The 15,782-nt window shown below is 43.1% G+C and overlaps 1 pseudogene; it reads left to right on the top strand.

Moving 5' to 3' along the window:
- Positions 1-10,039: 10,039 nt before the first annotated feature.
- Positions 10,040-10,158, top strand: LOC118605989 (annotated as a pseudogene).
- Positions 10,159-15,782: the final 5,624 nt, after the last annotated feature.

Consider the following 15,782-nt stretch of genomic DNA (forward strand, 5'->3'; position numbering starts at 1 on the left):
ATTAGATCATTGCCTTCACAGAGCCTGCCGTCAAAAGAAGGAGGCAAGTTCATGGACATATAAAATATTCAGTTATGCTAAGTCCTGAGAAGAACCCATGGCGTGTAATCTGGGAAGGCTTCTTAGAGGTGGTGATTTTTGACCTGGCTTTTTAGGGGTGGGGGAGGATTTCAATGAAAAGATCTAGGGGAATCCGACAACCAGTCTCTCACCAGGTGACCAAGGTCAACATCAACAGTGATAAATGATGTCGATAGTGTATACCCCAGATATGATGTGACGAAAACAGCCCTTTATCTCTGTGGTCTTCCTTCCCCAAACCCGTAACCCAAGTCTAATCATGAGGAAAACTTCAGATAAATTCCAATAGAGTAGCATCCTTCAGAATACTTGACCAGTACCTCTCAAAACTGTCAAGATCATCAAAAACCAGGAAAGTTAGAGAAACTCACAGCCAAGAGGAGGCTAAGATGGATGACTAAATGTAACATGATATCCTGGAACAGAGGACATCAGGTAAAAACTAACAAAATATGAATACAGTATAGATTTTAGTTAAAAAACTAAAAGGATCTAAGTTCATTTTCTTTGAAAAGGGAGTGACTGAGAAAAGTGGGGCATGTGATTGTGCCAGCGGGGTATTCGCAGTGATTAGTCTTTAGCTAAAGGCTGGAACTGCAGCCATCACTGATGGTAATGCTGCTGCCGCTGATAATAATAATAGCTAACAAGCTAAATTTAGGCTGACTGAGGCAGGTGTCTGTCGGTCCAGGCTTTGACCTCCTTCCCTGCACACCTCTTTGAGTGTTTGTCGGACAGATTGTCCATCAGTAAAATCTTATTGGCAGTTCACCAAGTATAAGGCAGAGTTCCCGACCCCCTGGACGTCACAGCCTGAAGACTGACCAGGAAACAAGCCCCACAGGGTGTGACGAGTGTTACAAAATGGGGACAGCGAGTGACCTATGCGGGGAGGGGAAGGCGGACGACGGAGGCCTATCGACCCACCATCGCTGCTTGCTGCCCGTGCTCAGTCGGAGGGTGGGTAATGCGCATGCGCACAGGCCTCCGCGGGCGGCAGCCCCTCCGTAGTTGCTGTCACTCTGCCTGGAACCCAGCATAGCCCATCAAAGCAGCTGGGTGACAACATTTTTTTAAAAAATCAGAGAAATAATTACAGTTTGTCCCAGATTTCTGATGCTGAGAGAACAGTGAGACATTTGCATGAAGGCCTTGGAGGGTCTGGAGCTCTCCTCTGCTGTCATTTATGGTTTTCCTTTTAATCGCTATTTATTTTTAAATATCTGTCTAATGTATAATACGGGCTTAGGCTCTTGAGACCTTCTCCCTCCTTTTTAGCTCAGTTTCTGAAATCACATTTACAGAGGACAAATAGCTTTTGGCTACAAGAGTCTTTGACTCTTCAAGGAAGTAGTTAGCAGGCTTCCATCTCCTGACTATGCCTGTCCGTGGCTGGGGCAACAGAGTGATATTTTAATAGCATTAACTCTCCAGGGGTCTGGCTGTTGAGGGAGGCAGCCTCTGTCTTTGTGGGCTTCTTTTCCTCATCAGACTACTGTGTGGATTTCTTTGGGTGGGGTACGGAGAGTAAAGCAATGGCAACCCCAGGGTCTGTCTCTGCCTACTGGCCCCATCAGGGCCTGGAGGGCAGGGCCCAGCATTTTCCTGAACTTCAAAGAATCTCTCAGCAGGGCCTTTGCAATAATGACTCAGGAGGGTGTGTTTGCCAGCTTTGTGAGTATTTGTGCGTGTGAGTATCCTGGGCTATGTGTTTGACTGGATTTATTAAGAGGCACTCTTGTTCTCTGAGCCAGAGTTTATGGAGCACCACCATCTTTGTACCAGTCACAGGTCAGACAAAAATGCCAAGTCACCTCTCAGCTTGGTGGGATGGTTAATTCTGGGAAGGGAGAAGTATGGGGGGCTCAGGGAGCTTGAGGAGAGGCAGCTGATCCAGATGAGGAAGGCTTCCTGGAGGAGGTGATATCTAGACTGAACTCTGAAGGACAAGTAGAGGTCACCCTGCTGATGACCATGCTTCTCTCCTCCAGCAGAGAAGCACGGGGAACTGAGTCTGTCATGTGCAGAGCTGGCACCTTGAGAAGAACGTTGTGAGGTGGGGATGTGCCCAGACACACAATAGGCAGCTGACACCAGAATCTTCCTGGGATGATATAGTTGTCTCAGGCTGGGGAGGGGAGGGTAGGAGTGGTACTTATCCTCAGACCTTTGGACTGACTGAGGGACAACATAGTTTAGGAACAAATAGTAGGTATTATGTTCCCCTGAAAGGAGGACTCAATTTACATTGTATAAGGCTCCAATGTAGCAGACTGGATTGAGAATCTACTGGCTTTGAAGGAGTGAGCTGCCGTATTGTGCAGAGGGCCAGGTGGCTAGGATGTGAGGGTGGCCTATAGGTCAGCAACAAAATGGGGACCTCATTCCTGCAACTAACTGCAAGGAACTAAATTCTGCCAACAACCTGAATAAGCTTGGAAACGGATTCTTCTCCAGTCAAGCCTCCGGCTAGAGTGCAGTTCCACTGACCCCCTGATTTCCACCTAGTGAGATCCCGAGTGGAGAATCCAGCGAAGCTGTGTCTGGACTTCTGACCTCCGGACTGCGAGATAGTTAATGAGTATTGTTTTAAGCTGCTAAGTTTGTGATAATTTGTTATGTGGCAATAGGGAACTAATACAGTGGGAACACTTATGTTTGCATTTCAGGTGGCATTTGGGCCCTTAGCAAGTCAGGGTGTGCACGGGCTGTGGCTTGGGTGTGACTTGCATTGTGGCCATGGTGGCTCAGGTCCCATGGCCAGTTCTAGACTCCTGGGCCTGATGTCTCACCTCCCACAGAACCTCCAGTCACATGACAGCATACTTTTTATGGCCTGGCACAGTCATATTTTAATGTTGAATTAGTAGGAATAACAGCAGTATTTTAGTGGCTGATTGGGAGCCATATATTAGCAATCATATTAATAAGTGCACGGTGACAGGAGACTAGTGAGAGTGAGAAAATGAGACCAGTATTTATCCCCAGTGCAAAATCTTTTTTATTATTAAAGATGCTGGGTTAACTGAGGATAGATTTAATGCCTGCTGGTAATGTTATTGGGTAATCAGCAGCCCAGGGTCCCCATTGGAGCCTGAGCTCTGGAACCCTCATCCAGGGCCACTGAGTTCTTTGGAGAAGCTGCAGAGCTGGGAAGTTGCAAATGTGGGCACTTTCTTGATACTTCTCTCCTGGTTCCCTGTGGGCAGAGCAGCTGACACCAGGCAGGGTGGGTCCCTCACCCATTTGGAGGTGAGCAACATGTAAGCTCTGAGGCATCAGAAGAGAGAGATTGCAGAGAGAGGATGAGAACCGGTGCAGGCCCACCCCTGACTCAAAGGGACCCCCCGGCAGAGGGCTGTACACTGGAGGCTCTTATGTTCTGGACACAGCCAGCCTTGCACCTCACCTGGGCCCTGGTCTGTCTAGTGCCTAGCTGAGTCTGCTGCAATGGTCTAGCCTTGAAGAGGCTAGCTGAGCCTGGTGCTGGCTAGAGGCATCCTACCACCAAGGACCACTGAGGGGGAGGAGCTTCAGTCTGTGGCTGCCTTGGTGGAGTGAGCGTTCTGGCAAGGGGGCTGCACCGAAGATCTCTACAACCTCTTAGGCCTCTGAACATTCTAGAGGAGGGCTAGAGGACAAAATATGTGACAGGAGAGAAAGGTACAGCATCCAGAAATGCTGCAACCAGGCCTCCCTCCCATGGACTTATAAGCCCCTCGAGTCTGCTTTTCTTTAGCTCAAGTCCAGCTCCCTCCACTGCTTCTCTGTGGTTCTTCTCTGAAGGCCAGCCCTTCCTCCCTCTAGGCCTCCTCAAGGACCCTCAGCTGACACTCTCTTTGTACCTTTTATCTCCCCCACCAGTGGACCCCAGGGAATAGAAGATGTGTAAGGCCAGGTGAGGGGCTCATGTGGCAGAGAGGGCAGGGAGCAGGGTGTAAAAGAATGAACACAGGCTTCGGAGCACACCTGACCTGGGTTAATACCTGGCCCTGCACTGTGCCGGTTGCGTGACAGTGATCCTGGATGTGTTGTTTACCCTGAGCCTCTGAAAAGGGTTCTGTGTACTGTCTGGTATACAGTAGGTGCTGAGTATAGGACACATTATTATTTCTAGAAGGACTCAGACTCTTGTGTTCTCAGAGGAACCTCCTGGCTGATTTTGAGGTTAGTTTGCTCACTTGTTTGTTCTTTTTCTTCAAGTGTTTGGTGCTGGGTCTTGGTGACCCAGTGTGCAGCAAATAGCAGTGCTCAGTGAATATTTATTGAGTGGTTGACTATAGAGATTACAGACAAAACTACCTTCTGTTGAGGAACTTAGCCTGAGGGTGCTGGTGAATGAAGGTATTTTCTAGTTTCCTCGGGCCAGTTGATCTTACTTAGGTCCCTGGCGCCAAGAAAGCCTTGAAGATGCCTTCATCCTTGTGGGGCCAGAGAAATTGCCTACTTCCTCTGAAATTACCTGGCATTCTCTTAATAAGATATCACAGGGATAGAAGGTAACCGTGATTTCATCCTACTTGGAAAAGAAGGTAGGCCTCCTTAGCCCAGTGGTAGGGGTTGGTGGTACCTCGTGGATGCTGTCAGCATTTCTTAGTCTCCTATAGGCCCTGGTAGCATCCATTCCCCACACCTCCAACCATGCAGCTTCCTAGAGCAGACACAAACTACACAGCAAATGCTCAGTTGAGAGTTGAAGGACAAGCAGTAATGTTGGGGAAATCTCCAGGAGCTACTCTGGAGAATTGAGCCAAATTCCTGGGGAGGGGTCCCTGCCAGGAAGGTTGATAGGAAGTGGTTCGCTTCCCCACATGCTTCACTTCTTCTTGGAGTGTGCATCCTTGCCTCCACACTGTTCTCCCCATCTCAAATCTGGTGTGGACTGCTAGCTGGGCGGCATTCTGGCTTGAACAGCCAGCCTGGGAAGTAGTCGATAAAACAAAGGTCGGCCTTGCTGCCTGCTGCTCCTGAAGCTGAAGAGGGCAGATCGAAAAGTGAGTGAGTATAGCTCGCTGGGTCTGTGAGCATGTGGGAGACATCTCAAGGGTCCAGGAGCTGGCTGCCTTTGGGCCTATGGGACTTGTATCTTCAGAGGCTAATTGTGTAGAGACCAGCAAGTGTCTGGAACCCTGTGATGGTTTGGCTGTTCTAGGGCTGAGGACTGGAAAATCTGTGTGATTGTTTATCACCTCCATTTTTTATTATCAGCAAAACTTTAATTACAGCTTTCACTAAACCTACTGCCTTCTGCTAGCATTTACAAGGCAATAAATTTCAACCCTTCTCTCCTTACACAATCCGAACCTTCAATAGGGCAGCGCATATGCACTGGAAGATATTGATTCCCCAAAGAAATTATAACAACATTTGTTCTCAAGTAAACACACAGAGAGGCTATTATAGCACTAACGAAGAGTCGATTGTCTTTGCTTTATTAAACAACACAGCTCTCAATTGGAAGCACATCTAAATTATCAAGAGATCGGTAGAACAGACAGGCAGCGATGCCTCGAATGAGGCTTCGAGTGGCAGGACTCTCGAATGCAGAGGTTAGAAGCAAGGCTTTGTCCCTTCTCGTTTCTCACTCCCTCATCAGGCCAACTTGCTCCCCACACTTCACCCCTGTAGTTCTTTAGCATTGAAGGGGCATCGATTGTGGCGCTCGGCTAGGGAGTGAGCAGCTCACTGCAAGCTGGCAGAAATGAAGCTTGCACAAGGCCTGCCAACTGGCTAATGGCCCCATGTGTATTGGTAAACAGTAAACACAAGCCTTTTAAAAACTTCTTGTTTTGTTGCTGGCAGGTGGAAAAGGTTGATGCATTCATCAGACTAATTTGGAAAATGGTACATGACCCATCTTTGCTTTGTAACACCCAGGAATGCATCCCACTGAGCAAAAGAATGATCAGCCATGACCTCGCTCCCAGTAGGCAATTTTAGACAAAATATTTTGTTATGAACGATCTGGTTTTATAGTTGCACAAGAGCAGGAATGGAATCAAAAGTCTAGGGTGTCCTATATAAAGTTGGTGTGTTTTGTGGGGTGTTAACTGAAATCCTCTTAATAAAAAGATAAATTCCCTCAATTCTACTTTCCTTGATTAAATAAATTCATAAAACATGGTGAATCAAAGTTAAATGGATTTCCTTGCTGCAGGTATTTTCAGAGGCTGTATGTTAATAAGCGTGATGAATCCAGAAAAGGGAAGAATAACATGTAAAGTTCTCTAAATTTTTTTTTAAAGAGAGAATTCACTTCTTTTGAGACTAGAGTTTTTACAGGAGAGTCTTTGGGAAGTGTGGGTCTGAGAGAATAAAGCAAAAGGAGACTAGACCATGAGAAGTGGTCTGGATTTTCTTTGCTTTGTTGAGCTTGGAGAAACCAGTCTTAGGAGCAAGTCTGAGTGGGTAGCAGGAGAATCAGACTGTGTTAGTCAAGTGGCTAAAGCCTTGCCGCAGTGGTGCCTGAGGTCTGTCACTGGGATTCAGAATATTTGCTCAATATCAGTGTGGTCAGTACTGCCTACCTGGAAGGTGGGTTCAGCTGGGCTCAAGCAAGAGCTCCAGAACAAAGATGTCCCTCACCAGAACACAATCGTGGAGGTCTAATCTCAATTAAAGAAAACCTCAAGTTAATGGAGGGGAGAATTTCTATTCTCTGAAATGTCATTCTACCTTATTTTAGACCAACCTGCTATCAGGAAGCTGTGGCAGATTACATTTTCTAGATGGCTGCATCCCTATCTGTTCCTTAGCAAACATGTCATGTCTTCTCACAACATTGACACTCCTGCACTGAGAAATCAGTTTTATTTTCCTGCCTCTTGAACATAGACAGACTTTTGTAATAGCCCCGACCGACAGAATGCTGCAGAAATGAAGACACGTGACTTCTGAGACTATGTCATAAGTTTCTACCTGACTCTCTTTTTCTCTTCTGGGATATGTGCTTTGGGAGCCCTGAGCCAAATTGTAATAATTTGAAGCCTGAAGCCTCCGTGTTGTAGTAGTCACATGGAGAGATGACACAGAGATGGCAAGAGATTCCTGAGGAGCCCAGTTCCCAGCTGTTTGAGTCTTTCCAAACCAGGTACGGGACATGAGTGAAGACCTTAGCCAAAGCCACGACCTGACTGCAGCCTCATGAGAGACCCCACACCAGAATCACCCTACTAAGTTGCTCCTAAATTCTTAACCTTAGTAGCTGTAAGAGATAATAAGTGATTGATGCTGTTTGAAGCCACCAGGTTTGGGGGGGAATTTCTTATACAACCATAATAACTGAAACATAGCTCCACAAAATTAATAAAACATGTTGAAGGCTTTGGAAAGCTATCAAAGCAACAGTGGCTTGGCTTGAGGGGGCCAATATTTTTGCTAAAGGGGGAACCCCAAAAGGAGAGCCAGCCATTTGATGCCACTTTTACCATCAAATTAATTGTGTCAAAATGCAACAGCAAAGAGGTTGAGAGACTGAGTAGAATGTGGCTTCTAAATGGCTGAGAAGTTGAGGACAACTTTTGTCATCTCCATGGGGCTGCGAAGTAAAATTGGGGTTAAGGTCCTTTCTTTCAAGGGGTGAGGGCTCTGGTAAATACCCTAGACTTTCAGTTGAAATTCTGAGAGGAAAGTTGAACTTGAAATAGGACAGACTTCACAAAAGCTGAAGCCTGCGTTTAAATCAATTCAAACACTGACTAGGTTAAGGTCATCTGTCCCAACTCTATCTACCACCAGAAACAAGAGTGAATCCTCTCTTGAGCAAGGCAACATTATTCAGGAACTCATGTTATTGTTATAATACTTGAAATTTTTTAAAAAAATAACTAGGAGTGCACAAAACAAAAATTGACTGAAAACCAATACATGTAGTAGGATAGACTTAAAAAAAGTCTGGTGACTGGAGTTACTAGACATGACTTTAAACCAACTGTGGTTAATATGATCAATGATTTGAATGACAAAACAGAATTTCTGTGAAGAATTGGAAACCAGAACATAATCAAATGGACATTTGAGAATAGAGAAATCAATAATAGCCTTCAATAGAGAAATTTAACTGCATATTAGACACAGTGGAAGAGTGGATTGGTGAACTGGAAGAAAGATGAGTAGAAAATTTTCTGTTTGAAGGAAAGAGACAAAAATGATAGAAAATGCAGAAAAGAGCATAAGAGACATATGTGACATGAACGAAATGGTTGAATGTATAACTGGAATTCCAGAGAGAGGAGAGGGAAGGGTAGAAGGAATATTTGGAAGGATGATGGCCAAGAATTTTCCCAAACAGACAAAAACATCAAACTACAGATTTAATAACGACTATGAACCCTAATTAGAATAAATTAAAAGAAATATACCTAGGCACATCATAGTAACTAACTACTGAAGGTAAAAAAATGGAAATCTTAAAGGATTCAGAGAGAAAAAGGACAAATTACCTTTGAGGGCAAAAATAAGCATGACACTGATTTCCAAGGACACAGTGGAAACTTGCAGACAATGGAATGATATTACTCCTGGTGAAAGAGAATAACCTCTGTGTGGGTCAGCTCAGACTGCTGTAGTGAAATAGCGTACGCTGGGTGGCTTCTGTAATAGACATTTATTTCTCATAGTTACAGAGGCTGGCAAGTCCAAGATTAAGGTGCCAGCAGATTTGGTTGCTGGTGAGGACCTTCTCCCTGTCTTGTGGACATCTGCCTTCTTGCTCTATCCTCATATGGTGGAAAAAGAGCTCTGGTCTCTCTTCCTCTTTTTGTAAGGACACTAATGCCATCATGGGAGTCCCATTCTCACAACCTCTTCTAAACCTAATTATTTCTCCAAGGCCTCACCCTCAAATGCCATTACATTGAAAAGTGGGCCTTCGAGATATGAGTTTTTTTTTTTTGAAGGGGGGGCGTGGGGACAGGCACAAACATTTAGTCCATAACAACCTCCAATGTAGAATTCCATATTCAGTGAAAGTAAATCTCAAAAACACATTTTCAGACAAAAAAATTGTGGGAAATGATTAGTAGTAGATCCACCCTAAATTAAACAATAAAGGAAATTCTTAAGACGGAAGGTTATTGATCTTATATGAAAGCATGAATATGGAGGAATAATTGAAGAATAATAAAAAGGGTATAGATGTGGGTAAAAAAAATCTAAACATGTCTCCTGGGGTTAAAAATATAGAATTAAAATACACAACAAAAAAGTTCAAAGGCTATGGATGAAATTAAATGGAATTAGTGTTTTAAATTTACTGCATTGTCTAGGAAGTAATTTGTTAACTTATTTTAAGCTTTAACAAGTCAAAATTGCTCTGTTTAGGTTGTGCGTTATAAGATATGTTAAGTAATGTATAACTAACAAGCTAAGAGAGGAGAAAAATAAAATAATAAAAATGATTAATCCAGAAGAAGATAAAAAAGAAAAGAAAAAGAAACAAAAATAGGCAGGACAAGTAGAAATGAAATACTAAGATTGTAGATTTAAACTCCAATATATCAATAATTACATCCAATGTAAACAGATTAACTACTCCTATAGATGAAGATTGTTAGCCTAGATGAAAGTGAAACTCAATTCTGTACTCCTTAGAGACAAATTTTAAATGTAAGAATTTTGGCTGAAAGTAAAAGTAAAGAAAATGACATACTATGCAAACATTAAACAAAAGAGAGACAGTATAGCTGTACTAATAGCAGTAATATAGAATTAGAAACAATAATTATTATCAGAGATAAAATAATCATTTCATGATGATAAGGGTCAGTGTGCCAGAAAGCTGTAACATTATCTAAATTTATAAGCACCCAATAACATAGCTTTACAATATGTAAAAAAAAATTTTTGGCATAAAAGAAGAAATAGATGAATTTACAATCATGGTGGGAGATTTTTATCTCTAAGTTAATAAAAAGAATTGTCTCAATTTTAAGTTTTTTTCTCTTATTTTTTAAAATTTGTCAACAGCCAAGCCACCCTGAATGTGCCCGATCTCGTCTGATCTCGGAAGCTAAGCAGGGTCAGGCCTGGTTAGTACTTGGATAGGAAACCACCTAGGAAGACCAGGTGCTTTAGGCATTAAAACCAACCAACAAACAAATTATACAAAATTAAATCACTGGTACCTGATATCTCTTAACTGACAGCAAGCACTAGCAGGTGATGATAAATGAATGAAAACAAATATTAATGGAAACGAAGCACAGTGGGCCAGGTTTTCAGTAAGAGCTTTCTTTATTTGTAGTCTTTCTGCATTACATGAAAATGACAGGTTACCCACTAAAAGAGAAATTCCTGGTTCGTAGGATAGATCAAGTACATTGCTAAATCCAAGTGCTACAGAGTGAGCACCCTGCTTCCTGATGTCTAACTACTTGAACAAATTTCAGGACCGTGCCAGCACTTTAAAGAATGTCAAACATCTATTTTGGTGCACTTCTGGATTCATATGTATATAAATAAGCACAGTTGAGACTCACACAGAGCAGACAGAGGCTGATGGATATTGGCTGTGAGGTGCCCCAAAGTAGAGACAGAAGCATCAGTCAGGAACTCTGTGAGCCAAAGGTGTGTCCTGGTCTCATGGAGTCCTGGGTTCCAGATGTTCCCATCTGCCTCTTCTAGTCTCTTCTGACATGGACCACTGAAGAGGTTATCTTTTTCTTGGAAGGGGAGGGCTGGTCTAGGTGACTTTTGTTCAGTGCTGGGAGCAGATCTGTCTGAACCATCTGGTCATTCTCAATTCATTTTTAAAAGTTGCTTTCTTTTTATATTTTTACACAATAACCAGAAAAGAGGCAAGAAGGAAAATAATTACTCAATCTTACCCCTAGAGATTATTTTTATTGCATTTCCTTCTAGCCTTTTTCCTATTTTCCAAAACAGGCTCTAAGTATGTATTATTTGTGGCTTACTTTTAAAAACTTTTCAATTGTATCAAGAACACTTTTTAAAGTCAATAAATACATATTTACATATTTTTATTTTTAGTACCATTTAATATATATTTTTTTCAAATTCTATAAGAATATGGAAAATGCGAAAAGAAAATTAAGAAAATTAACATCTCTAGAGATTACTACTTTATTTTTGGTGAAATTTTTCCAGTCCTTTTCCATGTATGTATATAAATTTTACTTTTTCCCTCCCTCCTAAACAAAATGAGGCTCATGTTACGCATGGCAGCATTACTTCTACTGGCTAAATTGTATTGTACTGTATCAATTTGCCATGTTTTATTTATTTATATTTATATATATTTAAGCAATTAGAGACAACGCCGCATTCATCAGTGGGGTTATTTATATCTTGTGGTACTTATTCAGTTTTTTTTTTTTCTAGAAAAAGTTCTTGAAGTTTAATTGGTTGATCAAAGCTATGCCCATGTTTATGGCTTTCCATTCATACTGTCAGAAAAGAAGGCAGCTTCTTAAAGGCAGTGCTAACTTATATTCCCGTCAGCTCAGGGCATCTTTACTCCCTGCTCTTGCCAGTACAGGACAGAATCCTCTTTATGAATCTTTGCAAAGCCACTAGACACAAAATGGTACCTTGGCTTTAAACTGAATTGCTCTGATCTCTAGTGAGGGTGAACATTTTCTCATATGTTCATATGTATTTCATTTTTTGTTGTTATTACTTTCCTGGTCATTCTAGATTGATTCTTTTGGCTCAAAATAGGGACATTTGGCTTCTTTAGGTGATGATTCTCACACCAAATTCTAGATTGAGTTATGCCCAAAGTCCCCTTCTATTTTGCTTTTTTGTCAGATCTAAAGGGGTTCATTTAAAAATGTCCGTTTGAAATTAGTATTAGAATATCTGACCTGCAGGAGTTCATAGAGGCCATTTATTTCAGCTCTCCTTTTTACAGATGGGAAAACAGGCCCAGAGAGGACTAAGGGGTTGCCTGAAGTCACATGGCTCTCTCTCTGTTTCTCTCTATCTGCCTCTTTCTTTCTCAAACATGTATTATTAAAATGTGATGTTTACAATAGTTCATTCTGACTGGAAACATCTGCTATTCCCTACTGGTCTCTTGAGCTAAAGATAGTAATATTGGATGTGAGGCTGAGTTTCTCAAACTGTCAGTCTCACTGAACAGGACAGATTGGGAAAAGGAAATGATGCTAAAAATCCTTGTGATTCTAGACAGACTTAGAAGATGTTATCAAGTTTCCGCTTATTTAGGATTTGCTTTAATAAACAGATTAAAATCGTTTATACGTAATTTATGATTTTAATGAAAATGGGTACTATAAAGGGTGTTTAAAGTGTGTTTGAAAGATAATTTCTTTTATGTCAAACTCTTATATTGTACTTTTGTCTATTCCACTAATTTACTTAGGAAAGTACTACATAGATTGTTTCAGACAGGATGAGCTAAGTTTGCTGCAGTAACAATTAACTCCTCAAATCTCAGTGATGTCGGCAATAAGAGTTTATGTCTTGCTCACTCGGCGTGTCCAATGGGAACCGATTGAGGGCTCTGCTCATCAGAGTCACTCATAGGTTAGGGCTGATGCAGTCATCTCCACACGTGCTTCTAAGGTCATCTCAGCAAGGAAAGGGGGTATAGGAAATCACTCACTAGTTCTTTTTTTAAATTTCATTAAATTTATGGGGGTGACATTGGTTAATAATATGATGTAGGTTTCAAGTGTACAATTCTATAACACATCCACTCACTGATTCCTTTAAGGCAGCGGTTGGCAAACAGTGACCTCGTCGCCTGTTTTTTGCACATTCTGTACTGTAGGAATATTTTTTACATTTCCAAATAGTTAAAAAAAATTGAAAAGAACAATATTTTGTGACACACGAAAATAGTATGAAATTCGAATTTCAATGTTCATAAAGTTTTATTGGAACACAACTGCACCCATTTGATTACATGTTATTTATGGCTGCTTTTGTGTTACAATAGCTGAGCTGAGTAATTGTGCCAGTGACCATATGGCCCACAAATCCTAAACTATATACTCTCTGGCCTTTTATGAAAGAGTTTGCCCACTCCTGTTTTAAAGCACCTGCCCAGTGCTCCCATTTCATTGACTGAAGTCCCTTGGCCTTGCCTAAGTTTGAAAGAGTTGGAGAAATACACATAAGGAGAACTGGGAACATCTGGAGAATAATGACTATCTCATGGACAGAGGGAAGGTGAACTTCCTATCTGGCTGAGATCGTACCAGTTCTTAATGAATTGAATCAGAACTAAAGATGATTTGCTATAAATGTCTGTCAAAGCCCTGAATTGCCTATGTTTATACAGAACTGGCCCTCTCTTAGAATGACCGCTATTGATCTGTGATTATTCTCATAACTGCAAGTTACAACTTGGTAACAACAGCTAGAGAAATTTATAAGCAAACCAATTTTAAGAAAAAAATCAATTCCAGTTCTTCAGAGCACAAGGGACATTTAATACTGTAAATTATCTTAGCTTAGCCACAAAGAGAAAAAGAAAAGCATTTGTTTTCTTATTCACAGCCTGCTTTAGAGTGTTTTTGATCCTTTCCTGGGAGTGATGTTTCCCAAAGAATGTAGGAGGGGAACTCGCAAGGCCGGCATTGTTTCCTAAGACAGTGTAAACCCCTCCACTGGCGTCAGAGAAGCTCCCATTAAGTTCATAAAAGCCAAGAAAACTATTCAGTGAGTAAGAAATGTGAGTAATTTCAAAGAGTGATCTCAGGGCTGCCGCATTTAGACACCCCCTCATGAGATGTGGACACATGCTTAGCCTTCTTCCCTGGACCTCTCTGGTCACTGACACTGCTGTATCTACACCCCAAAGGAGCAGCTTAGACACGTCCTACCCAGACCACTCTGCCCCTTGGACACGTGGGCCCAAGAGTGAGCTCAGGCATCCTGCTCAGGGTTTCCAGAACAACAAATGCTGCCGAGTCGGCCTCCCTCATTCTGGCCGCCTGATATGTGTCCTCTCTGCCCTCTCTGCTACAAATTACAGTCCCTTTCTTGAAAAAAAAAAAAAAAAAATTCCTGAAAGCTCTTGTGCTTTTGCAAACCGCAATTATTTGTAATGAATCATCCCCAGAGGGCACGTCTTCATGAAGTCTTGCCTACTTCCTTATGGTTCTGGCAACTGAGTAATCAGGATATAAGAGCCCTTGTTCCCTGCCATAAAGTAAGTTTATAGAGATATAATTAGCAATAGTATTATCTTCATTTGGACGTAACCATGCTAAATGTCTTATAAGAGTTGTTTACGAGGTGATATGAATAGTAATGGTATTAATAACGCGATTAGCCAGAAGTATCAATATTTCCCACCACTTATTGCCTCTTAATGAGGTTGCATGTGGAGTTGTGGGACGAGGATGAGCTGGTAAATTTATAGAAAGTTGTAAGGAAGCACTTAAGAGTCATTAAAAGGAATTTGGTAACCTCAAAATATAGGGCCCTTGTTCTTCCTTGAATTAGTAGCTCAGGGCAGGGTCTGTACATAGATCCCAGTGGCTCTGGGCCCACCATGCTCTTGGCTGTCTCCAGGATCTGCCGATGTCCTTCCCCCACGTGACATGCCCACCCACAGCCCATCCGGACATATCCTTCCATGGGGCCTGGTTCTCTTGCTTTCTCCTCCAGGAAGCACTCAGAGCATTCATTGGAATCTTAAAATTATTCCACCCTCTATATGGACAGCCTTGACTCAGGGGCTACCTCGTCTTGCAACAAGAGTGTGGGGACCATATTTCCAAGAGTGTGGGTTCCCTTGAGATGGGGACCCATCTCAGCATTCTGACGGTACTTACGCCTCTCAGATGCCCCTGCAGTTGTAGGGAGGCCTCAGAGGCCATTTGGTCCAGCTGGTCACTTTACAGGTAGGGCACCTGAGGCTCAGGGATGTGATTCGTTTTGTCCACATGGTGAGTGGCAGAGCAGTGAACAGAACTTAGCCCTCCCAGTGCCCATGCCGGGCTTTCGATTGGATGGATGGAAAGCGAGAGGAGAGTAGCCGACGAAGCTCCACTGTGGGGCAGTGTGATTCAGGCCATGCTGCAGAGTCCCACATGTTCCCCTCCCTGAGGGAGACTCCCATAGAGGTGGCAGAGCAGCTCCCGGAGGCCGGCGCTCTGGGGCTGGAGGCAGGAGGGTGGCGCTAAGTGTCGGTTCTACCCGTTTCAAGCCTGGCCATGGCTGAGCCTCAGTCTCCTCATCTGGAATTGACAAGGCCTCTGTGTGCTTGTGAGCACACATGGGAGATGTGCTCCCCTCCCTGGTCCAGGCGAGGCCGGGCGGGGTGGAGGGAGAGTGTGAGCACAATGAGCAGGGTCCCCTTCCCAAGGCCCTGTCCATGTGGTTGTCGAGCAGTGGCCCCTGCCTCCTCCACGGCGCTCCCAGATCAGATACCCGGGCTGCCGCCAGGAGCTGCTTCTACTGAGGTTAGGTGGGCATCTGGGGAGCAGAGTGCCATGTCTCACAGTGACTGGACACATCCTCCTGATTTATGGCCAAGCAGCCTGCTCAGTTAGAGATAACTCATCACCAGGCAGCTCCAGCTCCCACCCCCTGAGTTTTGATCTTGGTCTGGGCACAAAGTGAAGGCTATCAGCTACTGACTGGATTAGGGCTCTGACAATCTCATTATTTCATTTGTCTTGCAGAAAGCGGGCACACTTGATCTTGTAACTGGAGTCCAGTTTTTGGGAGCTGTGTCAGAAAGTTCCTTGCAGGGTCTCTGA

The sequence above is a fragment of the Rousettus aegyptiacus genome, unplaced genomic scaffold (genome assembly GCF_014176215.1).
Source record: "Rousettus aegyptiacus isolate mRouAeg1 unplaced genomic scaffold, mRouAeg1.p scaffold_m13_p_7, whole genome shotgun sequence".
Lineage (NCBI taxonomy): Eukaryota > Metazoa > Chordata > Mammalia > Chiroptera > Pteropodidae > Rousettus > Rousettus aegyptiacus.